Source organism: Ambystoma mexicanum, chromosome 11 (assembly GCF_040938575.1).
Source record: "Ambystoma mexicanum isolate Mex_15411 chromosome 11, UKY_AmexF1_1, whole genome shotgun sequence".
Lineage (NCBI taxonomy): Eukaryota > Metazoa > Chordata > Amphibia > Caudata > Ambystomatidae > Ambystoma > Ambystoma mexicanum.
The window spans coordinates 803,879,868-803,906,581 of NC_090934.1; positions in this window are offsets into that span (position 1 = coordinate 803,879,868).

Consider the following 26,714-nt stretch of genomic DNA (forward strand, 5'->3'; position numbering starts at 1 on the left):
ACCCCCGTTTTCTTTTTAAAACAAACTTTTTTTTCTATACGAAAAAAATAAAACCTGTAACATGAAAAAAAATGCATTTGAAACTTTTTTTTCCGATGCTTTTGTGTCGAAACTTTTGCATGTAAAACTATTTTTTCAAAACTATGGGCCTCATTACACGGACGGCGGTAAGGGTTAACGGTCACCGTTAATGGTACCGGTGACCGTTAACCCTTACCGCCTTACTACGAGGTCCCTTTGCAGGCTGAAGAATTTAACGCCTGCTTTCTGCAGGCGTTAAAACCCAACCCGCAAAGGGACCAGGGAGCTAATTACGGTACCGCAATTTGCTGTGCCGTAATTAGCACCTTCCCCATTCCCATTATGCCCTATGGGGCAAAAATGGGAATGGGGAAGGGCAATGGGGGAAGGGGGAATTACCGCCCCACCAACCTTGGAATAGGGTGGTAATTCCCCTTTCCATCAAGGCGGTGCCGGTATTTTACCGGCATGGACCAAGGTGCTAATAGCACCTTGGTCCACCGCCGTCCGTGTAATGAGGCCCTATGACTGGACAGCACCACCACCACCACACTCTCCATGGCACAGTTGTCCACAGACGGGCCCCAGAGATGGATCTCCCTCAGTGGAAGTGGACCTCCGACTACTTCTACAAAGGAGAAACAAAGGAGAAAGAGGCCACCATTATTGTTTTCTTCATCAACGCAAACCAATTTGAGGCACATTATTTTTGCTTTTACTCACACTTTCCTTCTTTTTGGAATACTTATTTTGGGTTGCTTTTTCTTTTTGTATGGGACTTTGGATCTGGTGACCCCTAAGATTACTTATTCTTTTTGTATGGGACTTCGGCCACCGTCCCTCTTCCGTCCTTGAATCACAGAGCTGAGAGCAGTTGGTGTGGTCTGCATTGGTTTTACCTGTGTTTCCTTGGAGTCTTTTGTTCTGTTTCATTGTTGAGAGGAGGAGCACTATTCAAGTCTGAAGGAAGCCTTTAAAACTCCACTGCAAGCATGGAGTTCAGCGCAGAGAGCAGAGCTGAGAGCAGTCGGTGTGGTCTTCAGTGGTCTGCGGTGGCCGGGTGCAGGGCATGGCAGTAATTGTGGCAATCGTGCTGTGACCCTCACCTTTCAATGCTAAATGCTTAATGTTTTTTTTGCCACACCGTTAACACCCGTAATACCCTCCTCCACTGCAGCAGAGGGAAATCAATCCTTGATCCTGCTGCCGCACAGAGTCAGCACTCCGGGATTGCCACCTACCGGTGAGAAGCCTATTTCTACTGACTTGGAGTACAATACATATTTACTTTGTTTGCTTTGTGGTTACCATGAAGAAAGTAAATTATGCCAAAAAGCCGAGGAGTCACTCTGACCGGACGGGCTTTGGGCTTATGCTCTTATGTAAGGGGTCCAGCAGTCTACTACTACCTGAAAGTAATTAGCCCAATTTAGATCATTAAGGGCCTTTCAAAACAATGAAAAGGGGGAGTCTGTCGCAAAGCATGTTACAGAAAGCATCGAGAGTTGGCACCACCGCTTTACCTTGTGCATCAGTGCAAGTACATACGGTTGATAAGCTAGTCCAAGTGATTAATCGTGATCTAGGCGTAACAGGCGATAAGTCAAAGAACAATTTACAGCCTCAAGAGGCACCAACTGTAAGTGTTGCTAACATACAGACTACAACAGCATTAATATAATTCTCAATAACGTTGCAAAGGACTGGGGGTGGGGCATGGGTGATGACAGATCCAGAGCATCACTGCACTGATTCCCTGGGAGCGGCTAGAGCATGTGCAACTCCAGTGGCTGGTCAGAACATCACTGACTTTTTCCCCTGTGCCGGCTCTAGCACAGAGATATGATGTGCTGAGCCACTAAGAGCATGCCTCAGAAATGTCCTCACTAACTTGACCAATCAAAGTTTGCTTGTAGGAGCAGGAAATACAGGCTATTGCCTAATGGATTCTCTGGAGGTGACTAATGAAGAGGCCAGCGAGGTGGTAGCAGTCGTGGCTGAATCAACCTGGGCAACAAAGGACCACAGTTTTGATGACTATCAGCTATTTTTCAACAAACTTGTCCAGACTCACCTTCGCAGCTGATAGAGCTACTCTCTTCTAGTAATCTGGCACAAGGACCAGAGGTTCTTGAGAATGTAGTACTTCATCATACATTAAGAGCAATTGACTATCAGATTAAGTTAACATCGCCTTCAATATCTGTGTTAAATTCTATATTGAATGCCTCAGTCAAACTCTATGACAATATAAGGGATGAAGTAAAAGCTCACACTTTGATTGGGTCCACACTATAAAAATGAATAGAGCTATAATGGTGGATAAGCACTTAGGGGCACCTGGTAATGATCTCATAGTGATCATATGTCCCGAGGTGGAACATCTAGAAAGAGCGCTGGATGAGGAACGAAAGAAGTGATAAATGAGGAGGGTGTTTGGTACTGCAGAAAATCTACAAAAGCAATCAAGAAGTCTAAAAATGGAAGAAAATATCAATTAAGGTCTGACTCTAGAAAGTTCTTTAGGGATTTGCATTTAACGCAGGGGGAGGCGGAACACGCTAAGTCTCCTGCTCATTCAGGTAGTATATTGCCAAATGTTGAAATAAGCGAAGACACAAGGACTATGCCACATAAAGGTGAGATCGCACTGTATAAAAATAATGCGGGCCAAACTGAAGGGTGGAGGGAGAAACGCATTGTGTTAACAAGTAGTCTTCTGGATGGACAGGAGTTAGAGAGATGGTCTTCGAAAAGTATGAATGTGACCAGTAATTCTAAGCATGCAAGGGCTGATCCTCCCACAGTGGCTAAAACTGTAAATAAAGATGTGCAAACAGAGGTGGTGCAGGTCAGCTATGATGTCCCAGAGGATTGTGATGGCCAATTTTCTCAAAATAGTTTGACCTGTCAGACAACAGAACCCTCTTTGATATCGAGAAACACGAAAAATTGTGCCCTTCCCCAGAGTGAGAAAAATGTGGGGAATGTCACTAAAGCATTAGAGAGTCAGCGCTTGGCTGATATATTCACATCGCTCAAGAAATCTTGCATTAAACCAAACCTATTGTGACAGGAGGTCAGTCCCAAATTGAAAGTATGAGCTATAAGGATAACACCATTCTAGAAGTTGAAGAATGTCAACCCTAGTTTAAAAAAATAAATGACTCTAGATTGTGGCAGGAGTATCCAAAAATGTTTGTGCTGCTCCCATTGATTATGAACAACTGAGAAGAATATTTTGGGTTGGCTGATAAAAAGTTGATGGTGGCCCGTAAATGTGAAGCTGAATGTCAGCAGGAATGCCCTCATTTGACATCAGTTAGAAAGTTGACGGGTGGCACAAGAGTAAGGGAACTATCTGGCGAATAGAGAATATATTTTGAAATTAAATCACATTTGAAGTTGGATAGTGTGTTGAATCATGCAGTTGTTTTTAAACTGTTGAGGTAAATAACAGCATTACATTCTATCTCATCTCTTGATATAGATTATATTAGCTTTCCAAGTCAAATACATGTTGATCTGCTGGAGGTATTTATGAGATCTTCGTTTGTTGTAAAATCCATCTTAGCAGAAAAGGAGGAACTATGTAAACTAGGATGCTTTGTATATAGTAATAGGAAAGAAGACCAGAAAAGGTCTCACGGGGTAGTGTAACGCTCACCTGATTCCCGTAGAGGCGCCGGTCTTGACTGGGCGTATACCGTATCTTCAAAGGTGATGTGTAACACACGGCTGGCTCTTTGGGCTGGACCTCTGTGCACTGTATGTCTGACTCGAAGGGTAAGATGTCTGCAGATAGAAAATATGGGATTAATGAACTGGGTTATTGAATGTCTCTCTCTTCTTCCCTTTCTCTTCTCCTGTAGAACCCCAAAGGTTAACGCTCTCACCTTAGGTAAGTGAACACCGTGCTCTCCATCTGCCTCGGGGCAGGGTGCTGTAACCAGTTTCTTCACTGGATAAGGGGAGCAGGCCTCTTGACTTCAGAGGACTGCTGTCCGTCGTTTACTGCACGAACGGTAAGTTTCGAGTAATTCTAATGTCTTTAAAAGTCTTTAGTAATGATGTCTCTTGTTTTGCAGGGTTCCGGCGATGGCGGATGACGGGCTGAAGTGAGTTGAAGATGGAGCCCGTGTGATGAATAGAAGCGCCTGGAAGCACGTAAGTAAGCGCTTGTTGCCTGCTTCACGATGCGCTCTAACTGTCTTTTTATTTTGCAGGTACAAGTTCGGAGCGGCTGCAGGGTGCCGGAATACCCACTGGGTTAGATGTGGAAAGGAGTAATGGCACGTGAGTATTAAAGTTCCCCAATGTCTTTAAACGCACCTTGTTTTGTCTTTCAGATGCGGGATGCAGCGCCGAAGGCCTCCGGAGCGTGCAAAGAGTTGGTAAGCTTTTGTCTTTCAGATGCCGGAATGCAGTGCGAAGACCTCCGGAGCGCACGAAGAGTAGGTAAGCCTTTGTCTTTCAGATGCCGGAATGCAGCGCGAGGCGTTGGTGACAGCCGATGGACCAGGTAAGTGAAGCGCTGTCACTGAAGACCGTAATGCTAACTTGTTCTTTCTTGTCTTTATAGGTGTTGCTGAAGACTGGATTCAGGATGGTAAGCCTTTTTCCTTAGGCCCAGGATCAGATGCAGAAGACACGATGAGCGTTCTGCTGCAGAGGATGCAGAATAACGCAAAGCAAGATTGATCCATCAGGTGTGGTTTAAATAGCCTCCTGTAGTGCTTAGGTGTCTCCTTCCACACCCACACCTAGGTAAGAAAAGAGTTCCTGCTTTCCAGAAGAGTTCCAGTGTTCTGAACCTAGGGAGTGGCTCCAGCCCCACCCATCAGGAAAAGTAGTTCCAAACAGAAGAGGATCAGAGGCTCAACTGGCAGGCAAGTAAGCAGCATGGTCTGCTGCAGGTAAGTCCATCCAAGCATTATGAGCCCGGCGCTTCCAGCGCTGGGACTGGGCATATTTATGAGCCTGGTGCCACTGGCGCCAGGACTGGGTCCAAAAGGTCCCAATTGGGACCGGTTGGCACTCGGAACCTGGGTTATGGATCTGCTTCCAAGGGAGTTGGGAAAACCCTGACCTTTTGGAAGCAGAGATCATGACAGTACCCCCCCTCAAGGCCCCTCCCAAACCGGGCTTCTCCGGGGGTTTTGGCTTGTCAGGAAATGTTCGGTGAAATCTTTTGATTAGGCGAGGAGCGTGGACATATTCAGCAGGTTCCCAGGATCTCTCTTGGGGGCCGTAGCCTTTCCAGTCAATTAGGTAAAATAGTTTAGATTTGGAGATCTTGGAGTCCAGAATGCTTTTGACTTCAAACTCGAGTTCTCCATCAACTAGGATGGGTTTTGGAGATTTAGTTAGTCGGGTTTGAGGTTGCACGGGTTTTAATAGAGAGACGTGGAAGACCGGATGTATCTTCATGTGCGGGGGCAAGTCCAACTTGACCGCTACTGAGTTTACTATGGTAGTGATGGAATAGGGACCAAGGTATCTTGGGTTGAATGTGCGTGGTCCTTTTAGAGGTGGATATTTGGTGGATGACCAGACTTGATCCCCTACTTGATATTGAGGGGCTTCCTTCCGATGTTGATCTGCTCCTTTCTTGTATTGTTCTTTAGCCCTTTGAAGGTGAGAAACAGCTTCCTTAAAGGCTTGGGTGATTGTAGAATGCAGGTAGTTTACTGCTGGTGTTTCAAGATCTTGGAGGGGATCCAACTCCGAGGTTCGAGGTTGACTGCCGTATAAAAGAAAAAACGGGGTTTTCCCAGTTCCCGAATGGACAGAGTTATTGTAGGCATATTCGGCTATCCAAAGGATGTCTTTCCAAGTTTTTTCAGTTTGTTGCAGCATACAGCGTAAATACTGTTCCAGAGTTTGATTGGTCCTCTCGGTTTGTCCGTCGGTCTGAGGGTGGTGACTGGTCGATAGTCTCACATCAATTTGAGCCAACCGACAGCAACTTCGCCAAAAATGAGAAATAAATTGACTACCTCGATCCGAAATTAGAACCGAAGGAAAACCGTGCAGTTGGACGATGTTTTCGAGAAATTCTCGGGCCAGAGTTGCTGCTGTTGGCAATCCTTTGAGCGGAATGAAATGCGCCATCTTGGAGAATAAGTCCACGATTACTAGAATCGTATTGTATCCGGAGCATGGAGGTAGATCGGTGATGAAGTCCATAGAAAGCGTATGCCAAGGGCGAGGTGGGATGTCAATAGGGCGTAAGAGGCCTGCTGGTCTTTCCTTTTGACTCTTGTTTTGGGCGCATACTCCACAGGACATTATAAAGTCTCTGATATCTTTTTTCCAAGACGGCCACCAGAAGTAGCGCTTGATCTTTTCTGAGGTCTTGGCCATACCGGGATGTCCTTCCATTAAAGAATCGTGATAACAAGAGATTACTTTTTTCTGTAAATCTGTGCTGGGCAGGTATAATCGTTCTTGGAAATACAATAAGTTGTCCTTTACTGCAAAGTCCTTTCCCTGCAGATGCCAATTCTGTATGTCTGCTGGAGTTACAAGTTGCCTGGCTTTATCCTTAACTTCCTCTATGGATTGTGTGGCGATTACACCCAGAATTCTTTGTTCGGTAATGATTGGTACAGGTTTAGGGTTGATCAAGTGTTCTTCCACTCCCATCCGAGAAAGGGCATCAGCTTTACCGTTTTTTGTACCAGGTCGATAGGTGATTATGAAGTCAAACTCGGCAAAGAATAATGCCCAACGGAGTTGTCTAGAGGATTGGGCTTTTGCGGTTTTCAAATATTGCAGGTTTCGGTGATCCGTAATCACAGTAACGGTGTGTCGGGCCCCCAGCAGATAATGCCGCCAAGCCTTAAAGGCAGACTTGATAGCCAGAAGTTCCTTGTCAGTAATCGTGTAATTGATTTCAGGAGGCGAGAATTTGCGGGACCAAAATGCCACGGGATGCAACTGATTGGTTACCGGGTCCTTTTGTGATAGAACTGCCCCCATGGCAAGGCTTGAAGCATCAGTTTCCACGATGTAGGGGAGTTCGGGGCGAGGGTGTTTTAAGATTGGTGCAGAGATAAATTTAGTCTTCAAATCCTGGAAAGCTTGTTCCGCCTCGGTAGACCATTCAAAACGTTTGTTTTTCTTTAACAAGGCAGTGATGGGCTGGACTATTCGAGAAAATTCGGGGATAAACCTGCGGTAAAAGTTAGCGAAGCCTAACATGCTTTGCACACCTTTTACGGAGGATGGTGATGGCCATTTGAGAACTGCATCGACCTTCTTTGAATCCATACGCACTCCGCTAGGTGATAATATGAATCCCAAGAATTCAACTTCAGTCACGTTGAAAACACATTTTTCCAATTTAGCGAAAAGTTTGTGTTGACGCAATCTTTCGAGGACCATTTTCACGTGTTTCCGATGTTCAGATTCCGATGAAGAATAAACGAGGATGTCGTCAATGTAAACAACAACACACACATCTATGAGCTCTCTGAGGACATCGTTCATAAAATATTGAAAGGCGGCCGGGGCATTGCAAAGTCCGAAGGGCATGACCTGATATTCAAATAGCCCATATTTGGTGCGGAAGGCCGTCTTCCATTCATCGCCCTCTTTTACTCGTACCAAGTGGTAGGCTCCTCTAAGATCCAGCTTTGTTTATATGCATGCTTTTCTGACTTGGTCCAGGAGTTCAGGGATCAAAGGTAAATGATATCTATTCTTGACGGTGATCTGGTTCAGGGAGCGATAATCTATACAAGTTCTAAGGTCTCCTTCCTTTTTTGGAATGAAGAACAAAGCTGAAGAAGCAGGGGACTTCGAAGGACGAATAAACCCATTTGCCAGGTATTGATCCAGGTATTGTCGAAGGAGAAGGTTCTCAGACTCGGTGAGGGCATAAATTCTACTATAAGGAGGAGTAGATCCAGGTATCAGGCCTATCTGGCAGTCATAAGACCTATGAGGAGGTAGAGAGTTAGCCTGATCCTTCCGGAAAACATCTTGGTATTCTAGGTATTCGGGAGGTAACTGGGGAGTCTCTGAAGAAATTGCTGCCAGTGCAACACCAGGTGGAGGGTGACAAGTAGAGTCACATTCTGGAAACTGGACTGTTCTTGCTCGCCAATCGATCAGAGGATTGTGTTTCTCTAACCAAGGTATTCCTAGAATAATCTGAAACTGAGGAGCCTTGATCACATCGAACACGATCTTCTCATGGTGTCCATCTTGACTTACTAGCGTCACTTCTTGAGTGGTATGCGTTACTGGTCCGGAGGCTATCTCCGTTCCATCCACCGTAGTAATGACGTCCTTTACAGCCTTGGGACAAAGACTTAGATTCATCCTCAAAACCATTTCATGATCCACATAATTGCCGATGGCACCGCTGTCGACGTAAGCTTCAATTGCATGTAATCGATCCGGATTATCAGGGCTAATGAGGACCATAGGTATCACGAAATGCGAGGTCACGGAACTGGTTTTCACGCTCGGCAAGAGGACCTCTATTCTTGTCGGGCGAGGTCGTTTCCCTGCTCAGAGTTTGTAACTTTGGTAACTGCAGCTCCTACTGCCTTCTTGGCAGGTTTCACCGGACAGTCTCGAAGAAAGTGCCCTGAGTTTCCGCAATAGAGGCATAATTGCAACTGTTTTCTCCTTTCCCGCTCCTTTTGTGTTAGAGGACCTTTCAGGCCCCCTATTTGCATGGGTTCCCCGGAGTCTACTCGTTTGGAAGGAGTTGGCGGTTTGGAAAATACTCGAGCATCAAACTTGGAACGATCGGCCTTCCTGCTCTGCAGTCTGTGATCTATTTGAACGACTAAGTCTATATAGTCCGAACAATCTTGTGGGGGATTCACTACTTGGGCTAACACATCTTTGAGCTCTCCACATAGACCTCTATAAAACAGCGTAATCCTTTTGTCCTCAGGCCATTGAGTTTCCACTATCAGTCTGTTGAAAGACGCAATATAAGCCAAAAGGTCTTGATTACCTTGTCGCAACGAAAGAAGCTCATTGTCCAAGGCCTGCCCCTGTGAATGTCTTCCGAACAGTTTTTCCATACTGAGCTGAAAAGCTTGAAAATCATGGAGGACCGGATCATCTTGATCTACTAGAGGGATCGACCAGTCTGCCGCATTGCCACTAAGGTACGAAAGCACGAAAGCTACTTTAGCTTGATCAGTTGGAAAGGCTGCTGGCCGGCATAAGAAATGCAACCGGCACTGATTGATAAATACTGCAAACCTCTTTGGGTCACCAGAAAATCGTTCGGGCGGAGCCAGAGGTACATTCCCAGGTAGGTTGATCTGCACTGGATTCATAGAGGATGTAGAAGGAAGATTTCCCCCAGATACGGGTAACGGGGTCTGTCCGGCTTGTGACTGTAGCAATTGTTTAGCGAGATCATCTGTTCGCTCCTTGGAAATAATCAGTTCCCTTCTTAGAGCGTTCGTTTCCTGACGGGCTGCATGCACTTCTGCCCTTAGTTCCCCAAGTAACTGGGCTAGCTGGTCGGTATCCGAGGTTTCCATAGCGCTTGGACGGGAGTTTTGCGGTAGGCTTTGCGTTCTGTAACGCTCACCTGATTCCCGTAGAGGCGCCGGTCTTGACTGGGCGTATACCGTATCTTCAAAGGTGATGTGTAACACACGGCTGGCTCTTTGGGCTGGACCTCTGTGCACTGTATGTCTGACTCGAAGGGTAAGATTTCTGCAGATAGAAAATATGGGATTAATGAACTGGGTTATTGAATGTCTCTCTCTTCTTCCCTTTCTCTTCTCCTGTAGAACCCCAAAGGTTAACGCTCTCATCTTAGGTAAGTGAATGCCGTGCTCTCCATCTGCCTCGGGGCAGGGTGCTGTAACCAGTTTCTTCACTGGATAAGGGGAGCAGGCCTCTTGACTTCAGAGGACTGCTGTCGGTCGTTTACTGCACAAACGGTAAGTTTCGAGTAATTCTAATGTCTTTAAAAGTCTTTAGTAATGATGTCTCTTGTTTTGCAGGGTTCCGGCGATGGCGGATGACGGGCTGAAGTGAGTTGAAGATGGAACCCGTGTGATGAATAGAAGCGCCTGGAAGCACGTAAGTAAGCGCTTGTTGCCTGCTTCACGATGCGCTCTAACTGTCTTTTTATTTTGCAGGTACAAGTTCGGAGCGGCTGCAGGGTGCCGGAATACCCACTGGGTTAGATGTGGAAAGGAGTAATGGCACGTGAGTATTAAAGTTCCCCAATGTCTTTAAACGCACCTTGTTTTGTCTTTCAGATGCGGGATGCAGCGCCGAAGGCCTCCGGAGCGTGCAAAGAGTTGGTAAGCTTTTGTCTTTCAGATGCCGGAATGCAGTACGAAGACCTCCGGAGCGCACGAAGAGTAGGTAAGCCTTTGTCTTTCAGATGCCGGAATGCAGCGCGAGGCGTTGGTGACAGCCGATGGACCAGGTAAGTGAAGCGCTGTCACTGAAGACCGTAATGCTAACCTGTTCTTTCTTGTCTTTATAGGTGTTGCTGAAGACTGGATTCAGGATGGTAAGCCTTTTTCCTTAGGCCCAGGATCAGATGCAGAAGACACAATGAGCGTTCTGCTGCAGAGGATGCAGAATAACGCAAAGCAAGATTCATCCATCGGGTGTGGTTTAAATAGCCTCCTGTAGTGCTTAGGTGTCTCCTTCCACAGCCACGCCTAGGTAAGAAAAGAGTTCCTGCTTTCCAGAAGAGTTCCAGTGTTCTGAACCTAGGGAGTGGCTCCAGCCCCACCCAACAGGAAAAGTAGTTCCAAACAGAAGAGGATCAGAGGCTCAACTGGCAGGCAAGTAAGCAGCATGGTCTGCTGCAGGTACGTCCACCCAAGCATTATGAGCCCGGCGCTTCCAGCGCTGGGACTGGGCATATTTATGAGCCTGGTGCCACTGGCGCCAGGACTGGGTCCAAAAGGTCCCAATTGGGACCGGTTGGCACTCGGAACCTGGGTTATGGATCTGCTTCCAAGGGAGTTGGGAAAACCCTGACCTTTTGGAAGCAGAGATCATGACAGGTAGTTACCAATAGGCCGGCAGGGATGACCTGAGTTACAAATGGGGGAGGTGGGACTCAAAAGTGTCTCCGAAATCAAGGGAATTGGGAATTTCATTGAATGGATCACTCTTTCAAAAGAGGATGAGATTCTGTCAGGCTGGGCTTGGTTTTTGGGGATGTTTAGGCAAGAAAGTACAAAAAGCAGTCAAGTTGAAAATGCGCTTCAATCGCAGATGAAATTCCCATTTTAATCTGGGATACTCAAAGTGTTAATAGTTGTATGAGGAATGAAGACCAACATTTGAAATTTCATAATAATGACATAATTTTAGTCCAAGAAACATGGCTCTCCACTAACATGGACTTTGACGGTTTCCCTATAGTCCAACAAGCAGCAACAAATCTTAATGGAGGGGAGACCGTCTGATGGGCTCCTGATTGCCACAAGGAACTCTAAGATTACAAACGTGGAGGTAATTTCACAGAGTATCCCAGGTATCATGGCAGTGGCTATAAATGGCAATATCTATGAGGCCATATCTTGAATATTTGTAGTGAATATATACTGGAATGTGGCAATCATGACGATTGATGAATTCCTGATGGAAGTGTCAGAAATTATGGGTGATTGGTTGTTAATGAATGAAGTAAATGTAATATTGGCTCCTGATTTAAATTCCCACTGCTATGTGAGTTCGATCACAAACACCAGTCGTAATGCACTTTTTGGGAAGAAATGGAGAGCCCAGTTCGAAGAATAGAATTTGGTCATTGCCAATGGGAATGTGATGGGAGACTTGACTATGCATATAACATAGCCTTAAGTCTTCCATCATAGATAATTTGATTTTGTCTCAGCCATTGTTTGAAGTTTATAAATCATTTACGGTCAAGGAGACATCAACTAGCGATGATAATATGCTAACAGCTGTATTGAAGTTGCATTCAAGAGTCATTAAAACCAAGAATCACATGAACCTGGACATTAACCAGGGTTGTAATCGCCTAAGGAAATTTTAGAAGGTGAGTGACTCTTTAGTGAGAGAGCTGACAGACTTTGTTGGTAGTGCCATAGAGGAATCTCTGAAGTTGGCTTGCTCCAGCAAGTGTTTTTAAGGGTTTTCTGTGGGATAGAGAAGAGCCTAGGTATTGGAGTATCAATAAAATTAACCATACACATGTATCTGACAAAGTGGTTTGGTTAAGGAAGAAGCATGATCATAAGCAGTTCCGACTATTAAGGTTAGGTCATGCCAGTAAAGAAGTCTTTAACTTAAAGAAAAAGGAACTAGTGAGGAATTCTAAAAACTGGCTTCATAATCATAGGTATGGGATGGTATAATCAGATGGGGAAGCAATGCACCACAATCTGATTTGATTAACAGTACTTCAAAAACCCAAGTAGTGTTGACAACTAATGTATTCAGTGTAGCAAGCTGGTAGATGTGCATATTAAATATGAAAGGAAATGTTGATAATTATGTTGGGCTGCACGGGTTTACACCCTGTGAGATAGACTTTGAAGTTGCAGATATGGAACGATTTATCTCGAAAGCCTCCTTCTCGAACGCAACTGGTCCTAATGGTTTGACAAATGCTATTCTGAAGTTGAACAAAGAAATGTGTGCGGTTTTGTTGAAAACATGCTCTTTAGAAATATTCTAATTTGCAAAGCTATGCATGAGACCTGGAAATTATCCATTATAGTTCCTATCTTTAAGACGGGAGATTGTTCGGATCCCACAAATTATAGACCAATTGAGTTATCAGACGCAGATAGAAAGATTTTAGTTGCATTGCTGTTTGAGAAATTGGATGCCTGGGCTGTGGGAAATAGAATATTCCATAGAGTTAAAATTGGTTTTGGGAAAGGTTTGGCCACTAATTTGAATGGTTTAGCACCCTCATGAAAGATTCAAGAAATATCGAGGCTTAATACCACTTAATAGAAATACACCAGGCATGAGTACAATGGTTCAAGTACACTTTTATTTTGCAGAACAACTGTCTGGTCTCTCAACACCTCGCAATGTGCGGTAGCGGACACCGTGAGATGAGAAAGTGCGGACATTACAAAGCATGCATATTTATACATTTCTCTCACAATCCCGGACACATCGTCCAGCCCCTCTTCATGTTATCCATTCACTAGGCTTCATGGCCAGTTCACATAACTAATACAGATTCAAACAACTATACATTGTTCAATGTTTTCCTCAAACACTAGACATGTTTTTTCTGAACATAAAACACAATGGTAACAGTCCTTTCATTTACTCATATTGGTCTACCGTTCGTTCTTAAGTTTAAAGTCAGCTTAGTTTCAAGGAGCGAAAACACAGATTTCTGCAAAAGAACATATTCAGCTATTCAACATTCTGTTTTGCTGCTTGAACGGAGAAGACACTATTGATAGATACGGATGGTCTCTAGTTTACTGTTTAAATACGGCTCTTGTTTAGCTCCAACGATTCTTAGTGCAGGACAAACAATTCCACTTTAGCAGCTTCAACATGCTTATCTATGTTGACATATTACAAAGTTCAATTTGCTCTGCTGGAGCCATAAAAAACAATTTCTAGCATGGGGCTGAAAGCAGGAGTTAATCAAAATGGCGGATAACTTTAAGATGGCGGCGTAGACAACTTATTGCAAGTTCATTTAAATGCGATTTACAGTACAATGCAAATGCGCTTAGGCCAATGTTCATTATCAGGCAGTATTATGCGAAATATGCTTTTACAAACCCAGCTTTTGGCCTAAGCCAAGAGCATTAAACATTAGCATCATCCGAAAACCATATCTCATCGTCTGAACATCATTCGTACAATCCTCAAATGTACACATTTGTTGGGAACCTTCTCTTTGTATGCAGAATGGAACAGAGTTTGGACTATGGTTGATGGTATAGGAGGGAGGCATGGCATCACTTTTACCTACAGGAGCCATTTTGAAGGTAATCATTGATTGGAAAGGTTTATAGAGTCTGTCAGAAGGCCTAATAGAAGCAACATTTAGCTTGCTCCTAATCCCAAACAGAGAACATCCTAAAGGTGTTAAGACTCGTTTCTCAAATTCGTTAAGATTAGTTCCATCAAAATTCCCAGTGACGCTATCGTTCCATCAGCTAAAGAATGATGCCGTAAGAGAAGCATAACAAGCAGTAGTTAAAGGGAGAGGATGTATATACCAGCCCTGTCCCTTTTCCCCATGTTGTGGCAGATGTGAACATACCCAGCAATTGGTCTTATTTAAAATAGCATGGGTTGCATTCATGAACATTAAGAGTGTGTTGTTATGATAACCCCCTCTATGTTGGAGGTCTCAAGGACAAAGAGTGTGCAAATGCACATAAGGAGGAGGCACAGTGTAGATACTTGCAGTTGGCAATAATACATCAAACGTATGTGCATTTTCCAGATAGCAAAACCCAAATGCCAACGTAATTGTAATACAAGCTGCTATTGTGACCAGTATACATTTGATCGTACGGGAGCATGACTTTTTAGTAAGAGTGGCCTCTAAAATAGGCATAGTTTCTCAGCGTCCGTTAAGAAGCCTCACTGTTAGGCTTTCTTAGTTCATCCGTGGGTGGCACTTGACCACGTGGCCTATGTTGATTGAAGGTAACTTTGCCAGTCCCTGCCTCTTAGTATATGCAATATAGGAATGACGAGGGACTGGCTCAACAGTGGTTTCTTGTGGGTTTCTTGTGGGCACAGCCTAGCTGTATTTCTTATCTTATTTACATGCATGTAATGTCAGCAAAATCTAAATCTAGTGTCCTGAAGAAGATGAAGAAGCAGAAACAGGATCGATCAACGGTGAAGAAGAAATTGAATAAGAAGCAAGAATCTCCCCAGGCACCATGGGCTCAGGAAGGACTTTCAAAGAAGCAACACCAATCTCCCCAGGCCCCACGGGCTCAGGAAGAACTTTCGTGACACCGTTGGTGTCGATCAAAGCAGGCACGTTGTGAGCGTCTGGATCATCAATTCTCTTCTCCTCCCCTTTGTCATAGGGCAGAGGAAAAGGAATCCTCTTCACGTGTGTCGCGTAGATCCGCTCGTACAGTGGTTTGCATAGCCAAAAAGATCTGACACGGTCCTCTCCAATGAGGTGCAAGGCAGGTGCCCCTCTCAAAATTCTTCAGAAGGACCCACTGGCCAGGTCCAAGTCGATGACCTGGACCCTCATATTTTACAGGGAGGGCTGCTCGTACCTGTTGATGAATCAAACACATGTTTTGAGTCAACTGGTCACAATAATCAGGCAATCGCGGATACTCAACATCTTTCAACTGCTTGGGTTTTGGAACATTCCATATATTTGCTGGTCTCCCATTATAATTTCATAGGGGGACCAAAACTGCTCTTTGGTGTCGATGTTCCTTTCCCAATGTTATGTTGCAAGAATATCATGCAACTTTGGACAAAATGTTCAGCAGTTTTCTGAATATTATTATTATACCAGACAGGATCTAACTATTTGCAATGTTATTTTGGCACATATGTGTGTTGGGCCATAGGCCATGGTAACAATAGCAGTGACATAGGCATTGGGTAGCATCCATATTTGTTTTTCACTATCCATCCAACAACCCTCATCATCTAGACCTGCTGGACCCTCAGCCCACTGTTTGATTTCTTCTGGAGTAGCTTCAGCCTGAATTTCTTTTATACAGCTAATCCCTTTGTCTATCATACAAGTGTTTGTGAACCCTTTTGTTGGATCAATTTTTAGTGCAAATTAGTAGCAGTCTGTTTGGCTATTCTGTCAGCAAAAGCGTTTCCTTTTCCCACGTTTCCTTTTCCCACATCGTCTGTCACTTTGTGGTGTGTGGCACACTTCATTATTGCTAACTATGTAAGAAGCGCAAGTGCTGAAAGCAACCGGACTATTATAATACCATGCTGAATTTTTTTTCCATGTGAGGTCAAGAATCCTCTCTCACCCCATAGTCGGCCAAAGTTATGAACCACCCCAAATGCGTATTGACTATCTGTGTATATATTTACACTAAGGCCTTCAGACATTTCACAAGCCCTAGTTAATGCAATAATCTCTGCGGCCTGCACAGAATTATGCGGAATTCATTTAGTTTCCACAATAGTGCTCAATGTGGTGATTGCATAAGAAGCAGTGGATGTACCATCCGGAAGTTTGAAACAAGAGCCATCACAGAACAGCTCCCCTTGTGGATTCTTTAAAGGTGTATCAACTAGATCAATTCTGCCTTTCGTTTCTTGATCTGCAGTATAGAGGCAGTCATGTAACATCTTGCCACTACAATCTGTTTCTTGAGGGAGAGGCAATAGTTCAGCCGGATTTAATGAGCAACATCTCTTAATTTGGCTATGTGGAGCAAATAGAATCAGCTAGTACCTTGTTAGTCGAGCTGATGTGAGATGTTGGTTCTGCATTCTGTTTAATAGAACATCTGCGGAGTGGGGTACCATCACGGTTAAAGAATTACCTAAAACCATACCCTCACTTTGTTTCACGGATGCAGCAGCTACAGCTCTCAAACATCTTGGCAAAGCGCATGCAACAGAATCTAACATGGAGGAAAAATAACCACACAGTTTATTCCTGCCTCCACGTTCCTGTGTTAAAACAGCTAAAGCACATCCATCACATTCATGCACACACAACACAAAGATCTTTTCGTAATTTGGTGTGCCCAAAACCGGTGCTGAACACAACGCAGCCTTGAGCAAATCAAAAGCGTTCTGGTAACCCATGTTCCACGGTAAGGGCAAAGAAATGCCCTTCTTTGTCAATGCCAACATAGGTTTTATCATTAATGAAAAATTCGGGAACCACTGTCTACAGTATGAAGCCATGCCTATTAAAGCTCTGACCTCTTTCTCTGTATTTGGGACAGACATACTAGAGATGCTTTGTATCCGTTCAGGTGTCAGTCTTCTTCCCTCCTTCGACAAGAGATGGTTTAAATAGGCGACCTCCTTTTGACAATATTGAAACTTCCTCAACAAAGCCTTATACCCATGTTCTGCTAAATGAATAAGCAGCAACACAGTGCCCTCTTTGCAAGAAACTTCAGAATCAGCAGCTAGAAGTAGATCATCGACAAATTGCAACAACGTGCAAGTGGAAGGCAACTCGAGCACATCAAGCTGTTCTTTCAATGCTCTACCATAAATGCTTGGACTCTCTGTGTACCCTTGCAGCACACGAGTGAATGTAAATGAGAGTCCCTCTAGGGTGAACGTGAACAAATATCTACTATCTACATGTACAGGAATACTGAAAAAAGTGTTTTTCAAATCCACAACACTAAAATGTGTAACCGTAGCTGGAATCATCAGAATTGTGGTAACATCAGGCACAACCAGAAACTGTGGAGCAACAACCTTATTAACTGCGCGTAAGTCAATAATAAAACTAAAAGGAATCGCATTACCCCCTTTCCTATAGACGGGCAAATCAGACTGTTACACACGCTTCCTGCAAGTTCCTCAATTATACCTCGATGCACAAAATCAGAGACAATACTTTTCAAAGCCTGTTCACCTTCAACCGAAATCTTATACTGCGGAATACACAGCAATTTAACATCTGGTTTCAACACAATTTTAACTGGTTCAATTTGTAAAATTCCAACATCATTTTTATTAACCGCCCATAAACATGTCGGAACCTTATTGAATTCAGTTCGTAAAGGCCTGGACAAAAATTGCAGAACAGAAGTTTGTTGAGGTGAAATCGTTAAATGTACTCCATCCGGAGAACAGTAAAGCACAACATTCAACTTCTTTAATAAATTTAATCCCAACACATTTTCACCACAATTTGTCGTCAAAAGAAATAGACAAGAATCAGTAAATGGTCCCAATAAAATTAGTACCGGCCGAGAGACTGGATTTACAACTGATATACCTTTTTTTTTTTTTTATTGATTTAGTTGATAAATCAACTTTTCAATATAAATTTACATTTATAAATTTGCATTAGTAAAAAAGAAAAAAAATACATTTGAAAGAAAAAAAAAAAACAACACATTTTCATAAAATACTAAAAGTTAGTTCATCATTCAAAAAATCGAAGATACTTAACATACACACACAATTGTCCATTAGGGTATAACGTAAAATAGAATTACATTTTCTTTTCACCATCTTCCAAGACATAAATTCCGTAGTGTAAAAATAAAAACATATAAAAACAGATATAGCAAGACAAAACAAAGTTAGCTGCACATATTCAGTCACTGATTTGTTACGTTGTTGAAAAATGTTCCCTTAACTTTAGTGCTTTTAGAAAATTCACTACAGCCAATCTTATCGTAGTTATCTGCGTGTTGTAGATACGATACCAAAAATGTTCAATTGTAAGTGGTGTGTATGTTTCGAAATGCTTTTTAAAGTAATCAATTCTCATGGGTAATAACACCTGGCCTTCTGCTATCAGATGAAATATAGTTTCTGCTTTGTCTGATTTTTTACAAAATCTGCAGAAATTCTCCTTTTTACTAATGACATTCCACTTGGCTAGATTATTTCTGGTGTACCACCAGTTCATTCTGAACCTCAGAAATGCATTTCTTGGTTCCGCACCTGGAAATTTTAGTAAGTAGCTTTCAGTAATTCGCACTTTTTTCATGGTGATTTTATGGAGGGTGGCATGCGCAGTCTTTTGACAATCCTCATATGTCTTTACCCAATCCCATATAATAATTTTTTCTTTCGCTCTTTCAGGATTCATAACTAATAGCTCTTCTGAAACCTCTGTTTTCGCCATAAAGTTTTTGATCTGTTGTCGCCACACGCTCACTGCTTTTATGCTCACTCGTTCTTGTATAACTAAACAAGATTTGCAATAAAGAATTATCCTGTTTTGCCATAATGCATTTCCTGTACAGGCTACATAATCTCCACATATACATACAGTTTAGAGAAGAGATACCCGATTCATATCTCAATAAACACATCTGAGCAGCTTTTGGTATATGTAGGACCTTTTTCCAGAATTGGCCTTCCAATCTTTGCCAGACCATCTCGTCTCTCCAAGCCTTGGTTTCTGCACCATAAAGGACAATTGGGACAACCCTTTGACAAAAATAGGTTTCAAAGAAAAAGTGCAAAATCTATGATTAATAATAGAAGCCTGAGAAGTAGACGTTCCAATTTTTATTTTTAGTTCGTCAATATATGGTGTATCTGCTCTGGAGGTGTTTACATTTATTCCTAGGTGCTTATATTGGGTAACATTTTCCAATATTTTCGTTCCTAGAGATAACGAAAGACGAGATGCCCTGGCTTTTTTATTGGGTACAATCTTAAGAATTTTTGTTTTCGGGATGTTTATTACTAGCTCATTATCTTGTACATATTTCTCTAGTTGGTCCAGTAGATTTTGAAGCCCTTTAATAGTTTTCGCTAGTAGGACTAAGTCGTCCGCATAAAACATCCATGGTATAAGATATTTACCTAGGCGCGGGGCATCTGCCGGAATTGAGCTAAATTTCTTCACCACATCAGAGATGAAATAATTAAAAAGAGTTGATGCCAGCAGACACCCCTGCTTCAGACCCCTGTATGTTTTGATTGATTTGGATAGTGTACCGTCCATTGACAGACGTACTTGAATAGATGTCCCCGTGTGAAATTGCATTATCCAATGTATCAGGTACTTTGGGCATGCATTTTTCTTTAATTTATCACACAAAAGGGTTCTCGACACAGAATCAAATGCGGTCTCAAAATCTACAAAGGCCATGTAGAGAGGCTGGTTTACTTGTAATTCATGTTGTTTTATGGCTTCCAGAGTCCGCAAGTTTAACGAGGTTCCTACACCCACAATAAAGCCCGTTTGGTAAGGATCATTCAAATTCGCTTCTCTGATCCATTTATTAAAGTCTCTCAATACCAGACGGGCAAAGATTTTCCCAGGCGCATCAAGAAGTGCAATCGGTCTGTAATTTTTGGGATTCAACCTGTCGCCTTTTTTAGAAATGGGGACAATAATAGATTTTTGCCACGATGCAGGAATTCTTTTGCTCGTTATAACTTGATTGAATATCACTCCCAAAATGACAGCCCATGTCTCGGGATTAGCCCTCAGCATTGCATTACAGAGACCATCAGGGCGTGGGGCTTTTGACTTGCTCAGTTTTTTTATATACATTTCGATGTCCAGATTATCAAAGCTGATGTCTTGTAGCCCATCATGCCTCTGCTCATATGACTTGTCAGCATAATGGGTTTCGGCATATAGAGAGTTATAATATTGGATCCATATTTCTTTTGATACTGCATTTATTTGTCTTATAGATTGTTTGGGGCCATACACAGTTTTAATTAAGCCCCATACTAAGGCAGAGTTCTTAGAGGAGATAGAATGGAGCATGGAATGAGCATCTTTTAGCATCATTTTAGCTTTCCGCTGTTTCATCCAGTTTCTATAACGATTTTTACACTTGGATATCATAGAGATCCTATCACTAGGGTTCTGTTGAGTGATTTGTCGAATTTCCCTCCTAAGCTCAGTTTTCCTACTGCTGATTTCTTCATCATAGGAATGAGAATGGTATTTCTGGGGCTTGTAACCTGTCCCATACGATTTCTTAAATAGCTCAAGGGTGCTGACATAATCTCTGCGTATATATTGTAAGTCTGGCTTTAAAATATCTTTAGGATATGCTATTGCCACAAGCAATTCATTCAGGTTTTTAGACGTCCATTTAAATCTATGACCTTTGGTGGACACTTCTAGATTGGTCATATATTTTGAGCTAGTTTTGGTAGCAATTTCACTCAATCTGGGCCATGTCATATGAAGTATACTATGATCGCTCTTAATCTGTTTTAATACTTCAAAGGAGGAAATGGTGGAAAATAGTTCACAGTTGGTATACACATAGTCAATGGTGGACGTTAATTTGCCCTGCTGCCATGTGGCTTTGGAAGGGATATCACCCTGCACCGCACCATTTACCATGACAAATCCTCTCTCATACATCAAGTTTCTCCACTTTTCCTTAGTTTCTTTCTTTTTGCTCCCACTGTCATTCATGCAATCCATGTTTAAGTCTCCTGCAATGATTATAGATTTGATCAAGTGATCTTTATCGATTTTATCCAAACACTTAATCAGATCTTTAAGAAATCGTTTTCAGTGATATCTAAATGGTTCCAATAAATATTGATACATGCAATAGCGTGGCTTTCATGAGAGATGCGAACCAGCTGTATATAGCTATTATAGGACGCCCATGGTTCTACAGTTAGTCCACTAGTGGATTTAACAGCAGTGAGAAGTCCAGCTTTCGGGCGACCTCTCGCAGATTTAATAGCTGGTTCAAGAATGATATGGTGATTTTCCCACACTGGGGGGGAGGTAAGCCATGTCTCTTGTAACAGGATTATGTCATATGTACCTAAAACAGATCTAGAGGAGTTTACAAGATGCAAATGTCCTCTTGTATTCCAGGATGCCAGCTGAAAAGATGTTTCATTTCTCTTATTAGATAGCTAACATTTACTATATAATTTGTTCTGTGGATAAGTTGTTATAGTTTTCATTTGATTATCACCTGCTGTAGAGTATTTAATCATCATGGGTTCAATAAATGTGCCGGCTAACTGTACCTTGCTCTTTATATTGTTCATATAAGCGCTAGCTTGTAATGAGGGATAGATGCTGGCAACATTTGAAGGAAGGGTACCACTTATGTTATTTTCAGCCGTGGGGTTGTCTAGCAAGAAACCTAGATTATATATTTCATTACGTGCTTGCCAAATCGAATATTTTACAATTGCAGACCTCATCCAAATTTTAACTACAGAATTGTCATGATCTTTGATAAATTCTATTTGTTCAAAGTCTTCAGACTTAATTTCCTGCAGTAGTTGAACACTCCGCAAGATGTTTAATACTGAGGAACGATTTCGATCATATAGACCGAATTCGCCACCGTGGCATTTCAAAATGAGACTTACATGAGTAGAGTCATTACACTTCTTCTGATTATTTCTGAAAGGTGTTCTATTTTCTTGCAGTTTATTCAACGACAATTGTTTTGTCTGCTCAGACCCTGCTTTAACTCTAAGGCTGACGTCGCTTTGGTAAGCCCTTGTCTCATAAATTCTTGGCGTATGTTCTCCCATCGGGTTATTATCATTTTCCTTCCTTCTTAACAACCCATTTTCGGAGTTGTGACAGTCTCTCGAGAAAAATATACCCATTGACTTCGTGATTTCTTCTTGTCTTTCTTCCAATGTTCTAAATGAAGTGTCTCGGTGTCTTATTTCATTTTCATCATTTGGTTCTTTTGCTTGAACTATTTGAGAGGGAGGAAAAGTTTTTAAAGGGTCTTCCATTTGCTCTTGTTTGGAAAACTCATTTACCAATTCATCAAGCGGTTCGTATCTCATGTCATTAACCACTAGGTTTTTGACTCCTTTAGGGACCAATTGTATAGGTGGTAAGTTAATTTTGCTTTTGCTAATAGCAATGTATTTTCTTACGATTTCTGCACTTTTTTCTTGTATTCTTTTATCAGGTGTAGTTAGTGATTTAATACATTGTTGCGAGTTCTTGTTCTTCTGTGTTTTAGTCAGTTTCTGATTTTTGGTTTTTTTGGACTCAACTTGCGTATTTGACATTAGTTTTTTTCCTTTTTTCATCACACTAAATATGTTATATGTTCCATTATCAGGGGGCAATGCAATAGGGGTTCCCTTAGCTTTCACAGTGGTTTCCGCTCCTGTTACATTTACATCATTAACTTTTGTGTCTTGTTGCTCAATAATTTCTATTGAAGTCACATCATGGTGACACATCCAGAGCTAGTCTTTTTTACATTCGTCAACATAGAACTTACATTTGTTTCTTGTTGGTCTATCTCACTAGTTGGTGTGTTATTGATCATATCATCACTATCACACCCAGGGCTGATTTTTTCTTTATTCTCAGCCAAAGGGCTTACAATTGTTCTCTGCTGTACTCTCTCACTATCATTCATGTTAGTAATCACTTCTTTTACTATCGTGGACAATATGGTATGCATTTTATGTGGATCAGAGCTTTTAAACAGTACACTTTCTGTATGATGACACTTATCACTTTTCTTTTCCAACATTTCTTTAAGTAAAAAGTTTTGATCCAATAATCTAGCATCCAATGTTTCATATAATTTAGCTAAAGAGAACAAAGCAGCGTTTATGGCTTGCAGAGTTAACTCCGTAGGAGCCAAAGCAGTAGCTGCTTGTGGTTGTTGTGATGCAGATTTACTACGTTCACAACGTTTAGGGGAATGTTGGGTAAAGGAGATGGAAAGGATAGAAGAATCGTTTGTACATTCTGGAAACATTACAGGAGACTGGGACAAGTGATCTTCATTATCATCAGCACCAGAGTGATTCTCTGGGAGCTCAATATTTAAGGGTTCTATCTCAGTTTGAGTTGTTTGTAAGGCTTCTTCGTTGTCGTTATTACAGTCAGTGTCCTTATCTTCAGTGATTGCGGCACTACACAATTGCACTAGCTCAGTATGAATCTGAATCTCAGTTACTATTTTATTGGTAGTTGGAAGGGCTAAATCGCCTAACAGACTTTGTTCAGAAAAAGCTGCCATCAATGAGTCAGAAGGAGTACACAAATCTATTGCTGCAGGAGTTGCATGTGCTACCGTCTCAATACACAAGTGTATTGCTGCAGGAGTTACATGTGCTACCATCTCAACACACAAGTCTATTGCGGCAGGAGTTACATGAGCTATTGTTATAGGACTCACCCTTTTCTCGAGAAGACCTTCCGTTACGTTTGAGCCGCTTATTGAATTTTCTTTACCAATGATATCAGACAGCCCTGATGCGCAATCAGCATAGAATTTCCTTATGTCGCTTGTGTGAGACATGGAGCGACCTCTTATGGACTCAAACAGTACAACAGTCCGTTTGCATTCCGCTTTGGGGTGGTATGAAAATCATAGGATTGGTCAGTAAGGGGTTCAATGTTCGGCATATTAGTCCGAAGGGAGTATATTTTGACCATTTTCACACGTATTAGTTCTCCCTCTCAATACTCTCTTACCTTTGTCTATGAATCAAGGCTAAAGCAAGGGCCAGACACAGCTCACTGTTCGCAGTGAACAGTAAACAGTTTACTTTCGCTTACTTCCGGGTGCGCGCGCGGTGCGCTGTTCACTCGGATTAAGAAGCAGAGGGAGGGCGGGGACAAGTGGGTGTCACAAACGCTAGCTCCAATCACAGGGGAGTTGCAGGTCAGGCAAGATGTGTGCAGCCTGAAAAGACATCCTCCTGTCATCAGGCCGTGATAAGGGATTCAGCAACACACGGGATAATCCTCAGCAAGCGCAGCGAAAATCACCGAAGTCCAAACAGGTCCAAACAGTAAACAGTTTACTTTCGCTTACTTCCGGGTGCGCAACTGATATACCAGAGAACCCTACAGAAATGTTGCTCTGCCCTGACAGTGGAATATCTGGAACCGTGAATTATCAATAGAACACTTCTGTGCTCCTGTATGTATCACAAATAGATGCTTCGTATTCCCACCTTCATTTCAATGTAGGGCCCTTTATGATCAATGGAAATAAGTACTGGTTCCAGACCCTGTCCAATCGGAACAGTATATCATCAAATGCAAGATCCTCAGAAAAATAGACAGTCAAAGGATTATCAAAAATGTTCCCACTATTAACATTCTGTTGCTGACTATCTTGTGAAGGTGTCTGTTGATTTTGTGCAAACTGACTTCTAGCAGGACCCCCTATCCCAGGACATCCTCTGAATCGTCTATCCATGGCACCATATGTGCTATTTGATCTTTGCTGTAGGACCGGGCATTGTGCTAGGCAATGACCCGCCTGTCTACATGCACATTGGTTCATGTGTACAGGACCCAGATGTGCGCTACCCTGTGGTGTAAATTGGCATCTAAACTGTGTATTCCCACCTCTGGCTTCTCTAGCTATTTGCTGCAACAATGCTCTAGTGTTCAGGTCTCCCTTCTTCTTTTCCACCTTCTCTTTCTCTGTATTAACCCTATTCTCATAGTACTGAGCTGTATGTAACACTTCACATTGTAATTTCGCTTGCCAAGCACTCTCAGAATTCATGATCTGTGATTGGATTTCATACAATAATCCACATACAAACTAATCTACAAACAACCTTTTTCCTGGCTCTGTACTTAAATCTTGACCACTAAAATCTGAAAATACCTGCTCAAATCTGTTAAAATATTCTGATGCACCCTCTGACTTCAATTGTATGCAAGCCGTACGCTTTTCCCATATGATTCTTTTTTCAGGAACCAGAGTATTAAATGTAGTCACTATTCTGTCTGGCAATACCAGTATCACCTGTGGCAGTCTCTCACCAGCATTTCTTTCCCCATCTATTCGTAATAAGGCATCCCATGTATCACCCATCCCTGCCTGATCATCAAGAGTTTTAATCTGCTTCCACAAATCAGCAGGAACGATCACGGGAAACAACAAATCTATATCACTCAGCGTGAAAACTGACAAATGCAAGACAGATACAATTCATTTATAAAATCCTGTTGGATTCTTCCTAATATCTGGAATTGCCTAACGCCTAATGGTATTCACTTCCTGTCTAGAAAATGGGACATGAACAAACTGTGAGACATAATGTGCTTCGATAGTAGTGGCAGGTGTTCCTGCTGCGGCATTAGCTGGAATTTCTACTTTTGGAACACATGTCAGAGGAACCTCTCTCATTGGTAATTGTAAAGTAGGTGAATCTGAATGTCTATTAAGCAATAAGGCTAAATCAAGTAGTCAAAGCAGTATAGGGTGAAAATGCTCTCTTATAAATGACTATCTAATCTGCGGGACAACAAACCTTTCTCTTCACAAATTCCTCTTGTAGATACTCTACCATCACCTGTAACACTTTCCTTTGCATTGCCGGAGCATACTGACTAAACGTGTCATGAACTTCAATGGGAGAAATTGAAACATCCGAAAACCATCTAAGAGCGTCTCTTGTGCAAATGCGTGTTTCTTCATTCATTGGTTTCAATGTAGTAAGACATAGTACAAAGTTTATTTTGCTCTGCTGGAGCCAAAAACACAATTTCTAGCATGGGGCTGAAAGCAGGAGTTAATCAAAATGGCAGATAACTTTAAGATGGCGGCGTAGACAACTTATTGCAAGTTCATTTAAATGCGATTTACAGTACGATGCAAATGCGCTTAGGCCAATGCTCATTATCAGGCGGTATTATGCGAAATATGCTTTTACACTCAGCGGTAAGAGATAAAGTTTGGTTAAATAAGGACGATTCAATGTATGCAGCAATGATTGATTTTTCTAAGGCTTTTGATACAGTCAATCAGCAGCTACTTTGGCAGAAGATTAGTAGGTGGGGAATCTCTAGTTAACTTTTAGTGATCATAATGTAGATTCATGAAAATACCAGTGTACAAGTCAAATTAGATATTGATGTCAATTTAACTGAGCCAATAAATACAACAAGAGGACGTAGGCAGGGTTGCATATTAGCACCCCGCCCTTTAAACTATATTTAACAGATCTCAACAAAGCATTGGCTACGGTGGCATTTGTTAGGCCTAAATAAGGAAATCAACGCATGTGCTGGATGACATGTGCCGATGATATTGTATTGCTAGAAGCCAGGCCTATAGAGCTCCAGTGGCTTCTTATGGCATTAG